Raw genomic sequence first — 13,430 nt, 5'->3', positions numbered from 1 at the left:
TTCGATCACCATTAGTCGTGTATGCTCGCTGTAATTTCGTAGCGGCCTCGGGAGCGGATAATTAATTTGTAAATGGCAGCCGAATCGATTGCCTCGAGCCGATCCTCTTAATGAAGTCTCGCGTTCCGATTCTAGCTTCGACCGTCGTTTCTATTTGGTCCATTGATCTTGGTTTTGTATCCTCCGGTGTCTACGGTATCGGTGATTGTTTATTTGTTTAAAAAAGTATCTTTCTCGGTGAAATTATCAGAGAGAAAAATTAACAAAATATCAATGCGATTTTAAACGATTTTAATCGATAATTTAATTCATCGTGTAACTTAATCGACATTTGTTACCTATTGTGACTACGGTTTTGGTTTTCGAACAGTAGTAACTTAGTTACTAAAAGCGTTATACCGTAAAGTTTCTCGCGGAAATGTCTTGTTATTTGCAACCGATCGCCCCGTTTTATCGCGCGTTGCATCCGCAAACCAAGAAAGTGGGTTAACTTCGTACGACCGGCCGATCTCTCGGTGTACGATTCTTCCGGTACCAAGAATACAAACACGCTTCCAGACCAATTACGCGTTTTAGTGACGCGTAACTGCCAAACATCTGTTAAAGGGATTATTATTTCCTGTGAATTCATGGCAATTCCGGCTCGAATTATTTTTCTGCTGATAGAAGTATAAGTTTTGTCAAACCGCATAAAATACGTTAACGATTACGAGCAAGCTACATTTTTATCTGTTTGTTAAGAGAATAGTTTGTATGATTTCCAAGTACCATGATAGTTGATTTGCAGTTTGTCCGTCTATCTCTTATAGCGATTCTAATTATTTTTCGCGGTAATAAAGTGACTCAACTTAGCATTAAACGTAATTACATAATTAAATATGTTCAATAACTCGATCACCGTCCAATAACACTCAACATCTGCGGCAAGTCACGAGCATCCGCAAGCACCGTAGGCGTCCAGTTCGAATTTCCATTGCTAGTCTATTGAACCGTCTCGACGCGCCTCAGTGTAGCGCCCAGTCTCATGGAAATTGAACATCGAGCAACACCTTTAGAAGTTTCGCTTCCAAACCTGGAGACTTCGATCTTCCTGTAAATCATTCTACGCTACCACCCTCGAAACTATTTGGTTCTCGCTGCTTTGCATGCACCGACTCCTAATATCGCGAAATTAATGAACATCGAAGTGTAATCGGCGCATAACCTTGGTCGGAACTCCGCCAGAATTACCAAATCGAGTTCATGACGTCGATTAAGCAAACAGAATTTTTCTTCGTGCAGATACACGTAACCGAGTTAACAGTTGCTCGTGGGACGTATCTTCGAGTTTACGCAACTGCAGCGTCGCTGCCAACAAGTTTGGTCGTTTACATCGAGTACCATGCGCAAGGTGCAACTAGTGGTGATAGACGAAGAGGAGTGTGTGTGAGTGCGCGTGAGAGAAGGAAAGAGAGAGAGAGAAGCGAGAGGAAATTCGGAAATCTATGTAGAACGTCTGCATAGACCGCGTAGAGTTCTCTAAGTTCGCGAGGACTCGAAGGACAGAAATGGCGTCTTCCGGTCCACGTGAACATCGATTTTTGTTCGAGTTAAACACAGTTAACCGACCGAAACTGCTCGGAACGGTGTGCAAAGGGGAGCGTAAAATCGAGAACACGAATTGAGTTTTAACGACGCTTCTTGTGTCTGACCCGTTTCTGTCTGTTTCTACTGAAACAATCTAGTTACGATGCTCGGTTTAACGTGGCTCGATTATTAGCAAACGTAAGTCGTGAAACAAATTAGTCCATAAAGTCGAGGATATGAAGTCATTTTACGATCTGTCGTTGATAGTTAAGTTAGGTATGATGTTGTTAATCGCGTGGTAGTTTTTCAATGCTTAATAATTACAATATACAAGAAGTATACTGGTTAACATTATAAATATATTTTCTACGTTTCATTTTGGAATTTATTTGTGCTATTTTCTTGTTATACATAGGAGTAATTTATTTTTCGAGAAGTTTAACTTTAATTGTGTATATAATGAAATTTATAAAAAGGAGAGTAGATCAGCTATTGTAACTGGCACGTGTAATCGCTTAATCGAATTTTCATAAACAATTTTCTGTCTTTCATAAAATAAATATTTAATTAGTCTTAAATTCCAGCAATAACCAGACCAATCAACTTTCCATTAGCCATTTCTGGAAACAAAGGTTCAGCATGTATTCGAGTTCAAACAGAAAGCAGAAGAAGCACTATCCAGTAATAAAAAAATAACGAGGAGCGGCGGTTAGCCGGGAGGCATCGAGCTGAGGAGGAAAGCTCCATAAGCAACGTGAAATTTTCAACGCGTTAATAACAGCGCAACGCTCGGAGGAAATTGTACGCGCGCGTCGCCGCTTTCTCTCATTCCCCGTTCCACCGTTGCCCTTTCCGGTAGTTCCCGGCCTCCCGCGTATTCCGCGACTTCTTCGGCTACTTTTTCCCCAGGCTTCCGACGCGACGGGGGAAGCGTCGCGGCGCCGAATGAAAGCGGCGGCCGCGCGTCACGCGCCGCTAGAAATTCAATTTCCCGTCCGCGCCGGACGTCGATGCTTTTGGGAAAACAACTGTCAGCCCGCGTGGACGAAGCGAAAGGTCCACGACCATTTATCGGCCTTTCGACAAGCCTTCGATTCCGCGAAACGCCGATCGTTTGACGGACTCTTTGCGCCAGTTATGCTTCCTATGGACCGAGAGAAAATGCCTCTGTCTCATGATGTCTCGCGCTAGAATACTGTCACTGACAGCAAAATGTGCTATTCTGATTCGAAGGCTGTATTTTCAATCCTTATAAGGCCAATGGTTGTAATGCTACAATTTTTCTGATGCCATTGAAACGTGAAACGAAAAATCATTTTCCTATGTTTCCTCAAAAAAGTTAAGAAGAGAGAGTTTCAAATGTATTACAATCTATCAGCTACTATTATAACTGCGTTCATAACTTAAAAAAAAGATCGTAGTCTGGAATTTAGTAAACTGGAATTTAGTAACCTAATTAATCTGATCAAAGCATTAATGTTATAATAAGAATGTTTCTATCCTCAGGATGGAAACTTCCAATAAATTTTCAAGCGTCAGAATATTTCTCACGAGCAACGCTTTTAAAAATGAAACTATTAAGAGCAAACTATTTTACAACAAAGAGGAAACTAAAAAAGCGGTACGATGGAGTAATGTCCCTGAGCTTGGTCGTTTCTTGCGAGCTATAAAAAATTCACAACATATTGCTGTGACACGGCGGGAAGGAATGTTCGATCGAATCTTAGGCAACAGGAGGATTTCGGATCGATCCGATCAATGATCGATCGACGATCGCCTCTGGCTAGACTTAGCAGACAAAATGACATGGATGAACGATCGTCCTGGCGCGATAGAGGGTTGATGGGAATTGTGGCACGCCGTTTATTCGGTGGCGAACGAGGCGAATCGAAGTGAGGGATAACGTCGATACGTTTACGCGCTTCCGTGTTTCCGCCGCAATATCCTGAAGCCCATTGGATCCTGATAATCCGTGAGTGCGAAATCACCGATTTGCACGTATCGCACTGATTGAGTGCGTGTGTATTTTAACGGTATTATACGCACCGTTCATGAGCAAGCTGTATCGGACCGATAATAAGTTCGGTTTTACTTTCGCCGACGTGAATGCTTCGATCGTTGAACGAGTCTACTTTTACGTCCATTCTTTTCGGTGAAAAGCTTCTGTTTTACGAGAATGACAACAGCGCGGAAATTTTTTATTGAATTATCTTTGAAAGACTGAAAAGATGGAATTTGAAGTATTAAAAAGTTATTTTAAAAATTTATGAAATGGAAATATCAAATTGCATTATAAAAGAAAACACGCGACTTTCTTTAAGAACAATCTTCCTCAAGAACAAAAATTAAGAAAGTTTTTAACTACAAATTTTCACAATATTGACGTTTCTCTTGAATAGAAACGAAGTTTCCTCCTTATTTCCGCACCGAGAGCCTTAAACGTTCCTTATTTTCTTCATAAACTGACGAAGGCTTTTTTCGACAAAATTTATAGGAAAAGAGAAAAGATAAAGGAAGGCTATTACGTTAAAAATACCTTCGTTAACGAATACATACCTTGGTAGTTTGTGATCCTGTATCAACGATAGAACGAGAGCATGCGATCAGTCGAGCTTGCGTAAGCTTAGAATAATATTCGTTGCCCATCGTAGACTCGACGTTGCAGCGGCGCAGCTCATTACACCCGGTATGCATAAGAGGATGATTCTCGGGGCAACGACGAACCTTTACGATGGCCATGGTCAGTTAATGAGGTTTTTGCAAAAGGGAAGCGTAATTTGGTCTTATGGAGAATATCTAGCTAACGAATGTTTTCTATGATGACCTCTCGACTTGTTTCAATATTATAAAACTTGTTTTACTCTGAACGATTGCGAATGATTTTAAATGACCCGAAACAACCTTGAATAAATTTTGAATTCCCTTGAACGACCTTCAATGTCCTTGCATAGATCTTAGATAGTCAAACATATTTTAATCGATCCATTTTATTTTCGTAGAAACGTTTACTACAATTTTGGACATGCTTTAAGTCCAGGAATTCGGATAAAAAAGACGTGATATCCCGTTTCTGATCAAAGAATCACTTACATTCTAATAATTTTCTCGGTATTAGGTCAATTAGCATAAAAATGGAATTGATTCGAATTTGGTTTATTCAAAGGTGCTTTGATTCTAATTTCATTCAAATCCAATAGCAATTAGAATAGCTGTTTTCGATGCTGTTCTAATACGACGATCAATGGACGCGGCTATCATGGCCGTACACAGGACAAGATGGATCGAAGTTACGATCGAGTACAGAGGGTTAATTGCGGAATTAAGACGAGTCGATTCGCCGCGTTCGATCGCGTTGATGAAATTCACAAGTTCCGCGAGCCTCGGAAAGATGAAGTGCTCTCCTCCTCGAATATCGATTAACGATAATATCTGTCCGTTGGAAACTCGCGTCGAAGTACGTGATTACCTATTGTCAGCCGGAACTCAATTTTCTAATAGAGTGCTATAAACAAATTCCCCTAGTCGAGAGTATCCGTGGAATTTCGAACCGAGAAATTTTTCATCGGAACGACTGAACGTCGTTTAAGGGCAAATTACTGATATTCCGCTGCTAATATCCTTCGAAAGGAATGATTATAAAGGAATAACAAGAACGTGCTACAAGGGAAACAGAAGGACTTTTCCTTCTATAACCATGTAATGAAAAAGCGTTAGTGTTCGTTTCATTTTCTTATCGACTTCGTACTTTCGATCCTCCTCGAAGCGTCATTTTTATTTTCCTTTTTCTCGCGGGGACCCATTCCGAAGGGCGTGATAATGAATCAGAAGGCTCGCGAACCTCGGTAATTAATTCTTAACACGATGGTTTAACGATTCGGCGATTTCCGCCCTCTGTTGCGTTCTCGTCGGCAATAAAGTTTGTGTACGGCGATTCAAGATAATTCGAGCAACCACAGCGTACACGCGTGTACATAAATTTGCGACTCTCAAGATTTTACGAGTACCGGGTTCCAAGGTCGATTCTAATCTTCTGGCATTTTACTGTCTTCCCTAACGTACAACTCTCTCCCCTATATATGCAGTCTAACATTTCTTACAAGACACTTAATGTGTCTGATCGCGATTTTGCTATTTTCCCCTTCTTACTTTTCTGCCTTACCACTTTTGTTAAATTCAAACATTCTCATCCCTACAATCCTTTGAATGCTTGTAAGCAAGCGTTTCTACAGCTTATTTCACAGAAATTAGCAAGTTATCATTTTCGTAACGATATTCTGAAATTGGTCATCTTATTTTTGACTGTCTATTTATTTATCAGTACCGGTCATTTTATCATTAGATAGTTTTTAGTAGGATACAAGTGCAGGAGGATACTGTTGCATTTGTAGTACATCGGCGCGCCGCTAGGTGGCCTATGAGATATTTACTTTCTCGCTAATTGTATCAAAGATAGTACATTACTGTATATATGGGAAACGGAACGTACCTAACGTACTTCCTTCAGTAGTACATATACTAAAATTGCAACTATGCAAAGGAGAGTGTTACCGTGGCCCCTGCGCCAAGGAGACACGCAAAGTCGTGAAGTGTTCCATGAACATGTGTATGTGTGAAGTACACCAGGTTGACTGTGCAGTGTAATATACATATATAGTGTTGGTAGTGTGTGTCTGTGAATGTGTACGTGCCAGCATCCCCGGAACAAAAGAAGATGTCACTTGGCAAGAAGTGTGAGACTAGAAGAGTAGGTGAAATACATGTAATATTGTTATTTATGTACATCTTGTAATCACGTGTTAAATAAATACAAAAATTTTTTTATTTTGTCATTTTTACATGTAATATAAGTGTTCCTACATATTTATTTCGGCGATTACGATCCACAATTCTCAACACGTAATATGCATTCGGCGTAACTGAAATCTAATGTGGTAAATAGTTAATGTTTTATTTGAGACGACTTAAGTTTGCGAAAGAGGAAGTCATATGATATAGGTCCTTTGTCTTCCTACAATTACGAGGTTTCTCGGAGTGAAATATTTATTTTGCGAGTACATGGTATCCCGGCGACTTATATCGGAGTTCCATGCACTCGTACGGAATACGGAAGATTCTAGTAAACGGTTTCTGTTCTGGGGAAAATTCAAAATGTCAAAAGTATCCTTATAATTTTTTAGAATCTTCAACCTCGAAATGTCGCTTTAAAATAGAAAACGAAAATTAATTAATTAATTAATTAAACGAAAAAATTATAATTTAACTATCAAAAACTTCATTCCAATGTGCTTGCGTAGAGAACAGCATTATCCATCACACATTGCAGTGCTGTATCGTTTACGCGTAATTCGCGTCAAGCCATACAGAGAAACAGCCCCGCACAAAATTCAACCATATCTCAGAGGTTAAGATCAGCGGAAGCTGCCAAAGCTACCCAGAAATTGACAGGGCGCCACGTGTCACGCGGCATGGCTTAACGACATCAGGAAGTTTCTTCTCCAAATAATCTTGGAAGGACTTACATCGACGTCATGGGACCGCCATCTTGCGGCTAGTAATCCGGGCTTTGCAAGTCAAATCGCGAGAATGGATTTTCGGCGATGTCAAGGACCGCGGAGAATCGACGAAGCTGCAGGGACAGAGCGCTTGCAAATTCAAGAACGCCATACAGTTAAACTGCTCGAAGAACGAGCGTTGTCAAAATATGGAGTCATATGAATCATTTAACACGTTCTAGGAACGTAAATCGAGTTTAATTACTTGCTATCGTTCAATCAAATGGTAACACCTGCATAGACAATAAATGTATCGATAAAAGTAATTCGTGTTAATCAAGAGATTGATTACTAAGTAAATGACTAACTATTCATTACGTAAACAGCATCGAGTACAATGCTGATAAAGTTCTTGGTAGCAATCGTCAATGTCTCGTTCGAAGAATTAGCTTTGATTGAACGAGAAATCTGAACTTCCCAGAAAGATAAAAAGAATTCGAGAAAAATTAAATCAATTGATAAATAAATAAGACTGTTGCCAAATTAACTCTGGTTCTCACTATGTTTCTGTAAGCTTGAAAAATCTGCATTCAGAGAAAAGGAATAATAACTTGATAAACAAGTTCTGGACGTATTTGTGCGACTTTTCCATGTGAATTTTCAACAAATCAAAAACAGAACAACTGTGCTTCGTACTATTTTTCCAACACAAGTATAAAAATAAAATCGAACTATCGATTATAGATCGAAGGATAAGGTTCGGAGCATTAACATCCTCTTTGGCCTATTCTCGAAAATGGGTATCGATGTAGATAAGTTTCTAATCAGTAGCTCCGAATCACAGCATTTACCAATTTTTCTTTTTTATCCGAGCACCTATCTTGAAAAGGTTGCCATCGATTTGTCATCATAATCCGGACGATTCGATAGCTAGGAACAAATTTACACGCATATATTAACGTCCAATATCTATTCATCACGTTTCACTCTCTAGAGCAAACTTTGCAAACAGACTTCGATTCCCATAATTCATCAGGATTTCTAGATTTTCGAGTTCGCTTCGAGCCTATCTCGCTAGCAGACATCTCTTCTTTTGCAGATTCTCTTTCTTTTCTCTTGTCAGTTTCCGCCGCTTATCGAACGCGTTTCGCGAGCACAACACACGCACGGCTCGTGTATTCAACCGGGGAGGATAAAGGAAAACTAGCTGGTGCAGTGTCCTGGAAACTGGAGAAACGGTTTTCGCTATTCGCAGTTCTGTCTGCTCGCGTGGAATCGCGATTTCACGTCTATGATCGATAGCGACGAGCTGGCATAAATTTCACGCTTCTTCCAAATTTCCAACGAAACTCTCAGCTTCCAAATAGGAAGGTCGAAGTTAGGAATATTTTCCAGAATACTCAAAAGAACTTTCTAGATGACTACTTGAAGTTAACAATTGGAAAGTACATTACGATCATTCTGATCATCTTCACAACTAGATTAATCGATCTTCTTTCCTCAAATGGAATTCGATGTGATTAGAAGTTTATTGATCCGATCTCTGAGAAGTGCTTTCGTAATTCCGATAAGGTTAATGAACTTCTCTTTATATCAATCATCTTGTGATTTTTGCTTTTTCTCGATTTCTGCCGGCTCATGATCATGCAAAAATACATACAAATACAAATGACGTGTAAATCTTATACACAGAAGAATCGCACAATTCCGTATTTGCCAGTTTTCTACAATTCATGACTCAGACACAGCGATTTAGATAATTTCGGATATTTTAGCAGCACGTACGTGTAACGTAATGAATGTTTGCGAGTAAACGGAACGTGCGAGTTTCACGATAATAGGACCCTGTTTTTAACCCGCAAGCAACAAGCTATAATATATTGCATAAACTTTATTGCATCACGAGTATCTACTTTTCTTCACTCCTGTCGCGGTCTTTTCAATACGTCGCTTTATTTCCTTTGAAAAGTTAGCCTAAAGTGTTCTCAACTTGCAAATACCAATATGATAGAACTAGGGGACAATGTAAAACATACTTGGGTATCTCATAGCAATTTCATTAAGCTTAAACGAAGTTAATCTCGTCTTTGTGAGGATATTTCATTCTAATTATCTTTAGAGGGGTTATATGTAGGAGAACGACATAGAAATAACGATATTGGTAAGTTATAAAATTCGCGTAAATTTGCCATCTTGATAGATGATAAAATTCATAATAAAACTGTTATTCCGAAGGTTATTCAGTCTTCGAACGTAACTTGCTACGTAAGTAAGAAACATCTTTTACCTCTTAATCGTTTGATCGATACAAACACTCCATGATAATGACAAAAAAATATATAATGTCACGTGCATTCGGTGTCTAGGTTTTAGCATATCACGGTTTGTCGCGGCGAAATCAAGAAGATTGTCGGATTTTGCAAACATCTGGCTTAAGTAGAAAAAAAAAACAGTTTCTCCCACTCTGTGACTTCATTAGTCTATGTATTATTCCTAGTCAAATTTAATTATCGTGATATATCGTAAATAAATTATAACAGATTTTAGAGACACGGCATTCCGTGGCACTATGCATTTGTCATTTTAAAATCAACTAAAAAAGAACTGAACAACTTATCAGACTGCTACAACTGTTTGCATTTTTCATGTTGTTCACAACGCCTTATTCAGGAACGATTCTACATAAAGAAAGAGTGATTTCGAATTGACTAGCGAAAGATTTCGATATTCGTCACGTTTCGATCTCCACCTCCTTATTTCGAGGATCGCCAGGACAGAAAACGCTGCGGCACGGTATCACGGAGGAACTATAATTTACGAGGGGTGAATCTGTCCGGGACAGCCATAAACGCTGCGAGGATGACTCCTGATGTTCAGGGGCATTAACTTCGACGTGAATCCAGACGAGGGAGTGAATCGCGCGACGATATCGCGGCAACGAATAACAAATTAGATATCACCGCGGGTTAAAGAGGCCGGAAATCTTTTGCTAACGACTTCGTATCCTTGCCCCATTCGGATTTGCATTTACATCGTTGTACTCGCTCATAAACATAATAATACTACGGATGGAAGGGGGTGTTCGGTCCAGGGGTGGGTTTCTACTTCGTGACGAACGCTTAGATTCGTTTTCATAGACAGAAAGAGAAGGACAGAGGTAGAAAGAGAGAGTTTAGAGCGCGCTGGGAAGCCAGTTCGTAAACGTTCGTATAATTTATACGAACTCTCCTCCACGCACGGCGTGTATTTATACGCTCCCGCGAGCGCATTTGCATGCGAGCTTAGGGACGCCGCGCCGGCCTTTTGCATACTTCGAAACGCTAGATACGAACGTAGAATCGGGTGTCTCTGACTCTGAACCTACGTTAATTCCGTCTGCTCTACATGTAATAACATATCGCGAGAGCGCTCGCGTTTTTAGAGAGTGCAGATGTGAATTGGTTGAAGTAGTCCTTCGATTAATAACATTATATTCTTTGGTTTTGTATTTAATCAGTGACTATTCTACGCTTAGAAAAAAAGACTGGTTCAGGACTGATCTCATAATCTGATTTGATAAGTTCTCTGATAACAATGCTTTTGCATATGAAGACTACAGGGAAAAAATACGATAAGTCATACCTCATCTGTAGGTTGTTTAAAATATATACGTGTACCGAGAAGAATGCGTATTTCGAACGAAAATGTTTGATTCTCAGTGTAGTCCTGGTATTGTAACCTTGATACGAAGAGAAACTATAATAAAACGGTATAAACAGTAGCTAGAATGTTTCGTAGCTGCACGCTCGAAAAAGTAGAGCAGTGCGACGATTCTAATTAAAAGCTCTTAAGTACTTGACGATGCGAGGAAGACTTGAAAGGGACTCGTTGAAACGGTGTGTGCAACTGAATGATTAAAGGGTCAAATAGAGAGGGAATAATGAGAGCCGCCGTGTCACATCTCTCTTCAACTTCGACCTAACATTCCTTGAGACACTGTAAATCATTAATCATCCTCTTAACGTTTTACTTTGATACCAAGTGCCTCGGCGAACTTCTGGATGCTACGAATTTTAGGTAACAAAAAATTGAGCAAAGATCTCGTCTAATCTTACATTGTTCAGAAATACCTTACTTTAAAAGCTGCAGCTTTTCTAAACTTCTAATGCATTCTTCTTCCTCAATGTTCTTTGATGCTTCATCGAATTTTTAAATTCGTTGTGGTCTAAAATACTTTGTCACCGGATTTCCCCATTAACTCTTTCTAAATATTTATATCTTTCTCTTCATACTGTATATTATATATGTATATACTGTATACTGGAATATTCTGTACATCCTAATAGATATTTTCCATAAACAATAATTAAATTATTTTATTTTCAAATGTCAAACTCTCGATCAACAAACGACCCTCTTCTTCTAACTATATTCGATCTATCAAAAATAACTAACTAAATTTCCATATCTTTCTAGCTCCGTACAGCATATATCAGTTTCGCGTCGAACAGCAAAGCGGACTCAAACTGGCGAGCAAGTGGGAGTCGTAGGAGCTAAGACAGATGAAAATTGTAGCAGCGGCCGATGCGATTGCACCTTCGCAGCGGATCATCGTTTACAACGACACGCTCTTAGGCGGAGTAGGTAGTTAGGCTCGTATTACATTTACGCGACGTGCCGCATTAATTTATTATCCTGTAGTCGCGTTAGCCATCGCTATACCAGCGCTCCTGTTACAGGCGCTAAGGTAATTATAACTCAACTCCCGACACGCGAAACTATGCAAAGCCAATCTAAGCCCCCGATCCGCGTCCCCCGTCCGCTTCCAATTCCCTCAGCCTTTCCGTCAGCATACCTTCCATCGTGGCCCAACGTCTTGAGTAACGAACATCGGTGTCGTGATGGATCGACGCGCGACGCCGCGCCGCCTTCCGCCATTAAATCGCGTTGCGTTCCGAGGTAGGAGCGCGCGCGATCTACCTAGCCGCCTGGGCCTCCATTACTTTCGCGGTTCGACTGCTTCGAATTTGTTCGGTACCACATCTGAGCTTAACCGGCGTAAATCAGATTTCAGAGTTTAGAAGGGACCACGGGGGTATTTAGCCCCGGCTTTGATAGGAATTATTCCGTGTAATTCTGTTGCCCAGCTTTGTACAAGGGCTCTTAACTCATTAAACCCGTTATTTATAGATCGCGGATGTTTACGGGTTTACGGGAAAGTTTAATGTGGAACAATGTGCATAACGCGTGTAATATGCAAAAGTATATTGAATATTCAAAATAAAGTACATATATAGTCGTTATAATGTTTCTGTTAGGCAGATGATACATTTACACTGTACATGTGAATGTGTGGGTAAGCGTCGGAAGGCGTCCAGGTCTCAGTTGAGACAAAAGACGATTGGAAGCTGTTAGAAGAATCTAGAAGAGTCGGTCGACGACAAGTGTGCGTGCAAGAAGGTTATCCAAGTCTTCAGAGCGTAATATATATGTATAGCTGTTGTGTGTGAATAAAGTAAACTATTTGTATCTCCGAAGCCTCTCTATACCTTAACAGTTTCGAATGTGAAACAAATCCGTGTTTGAATGCGTTCGTAAAGATATAAATTTTCGTAAACATTCGCAGACTGGTAGCTCAGGATAAATGTACGATTATAGAGAAGAATAGAACATAGAATATAAGGTTCTAGATTTGATAGAATTATAAATTCAATAAACAAATTAACCATTTGTTAACAAATTAGCGGCTCGTGGTCTTATCAATCGCGGTCAGGTGTCTGTTTGCAAAAAACGGATTTCCAGCGCTTTATTTAGCAAAGGAAGGGAGATCGTCTGACAACAGATACAGCTGAATGGACGACAGTGTTTGATGCATTAAGAATTCATGAAGTGGCTTGATGGGAAGAGGTTGATTAAAACATCGAAATTTCTAGTCAAATATTCTCTCCTGCATCTCTTGTTTTACGACAAAGCCTCGTCTTTCATGCTAAAATGAGATAAGCAACAAAATATTCAATTTAATGTGACATCGTATGCATATTCAAAGAAACTTCGAAAATGATTAAACTCTCAGGGGATAGTTTGCTCGAGATGTTGGAAATTGGGCCTATTCGCTGCTTATTCCAGTTTGAAGTAGCCCTATTCCTTCCCTGTCTTGATCGAACGAATGGTGGATTACATGAAGATATTGACTGTTCCATGTGAAATATACGACGAAAGAGGAAGAAATTCCCACATAACCTAGCATCTCGTTCGATCATCCATCAACGATAACGATGCTCAAAGTGAGGATGCGCCAAAGTTCGTTTGTCTGATACTTCCGCTACATTAAATCGTAGATTTGTGAACAATCGAAATTCAGATTAGTAAAATTATATTTGTTGGCTGGCGATC

At 39.8% G+C, this 13,430-nt stretch overlaps 1 non-coding gene across 1 annotated transcript; it reads left to right on the top strand.

Moving 5' to 3' along the window:
• Positions 1-6,057: 6,057 nt before the first annotated feature.
• On the top strand, positions 6,058-6,167 carry LOC117204586. The gene has a single exon (XR_004487112.1). It is a non-coding gene; the product is annotated as a U6 spliceosomal RNA (small nuclear RNA).
• Positions 6,168-13,430: the final 7,263 nt, after the last annotated feature.

The sequence above is a fragment of the Bombus bifarius genome, unplaced genomic scaffold (genome assembly GCF_011952205.1).
Source record: "Bombus bifarius isolate JDL3187 unplaced genomic scaffold, Bbif_JDL3187 scf7180000007978, whole genome shotgun sequence".
Lineage (NCBI taxonomy): Eukaryota > Metazoa > Arthropoda > Insecta > Hymenoptera > Apidae > Bombus > Bombus bifarius.
Note: the sequence above shows the minus strand (reverse complement) of the source record. Positions and strands in the feature narration are given on the sequence as shown.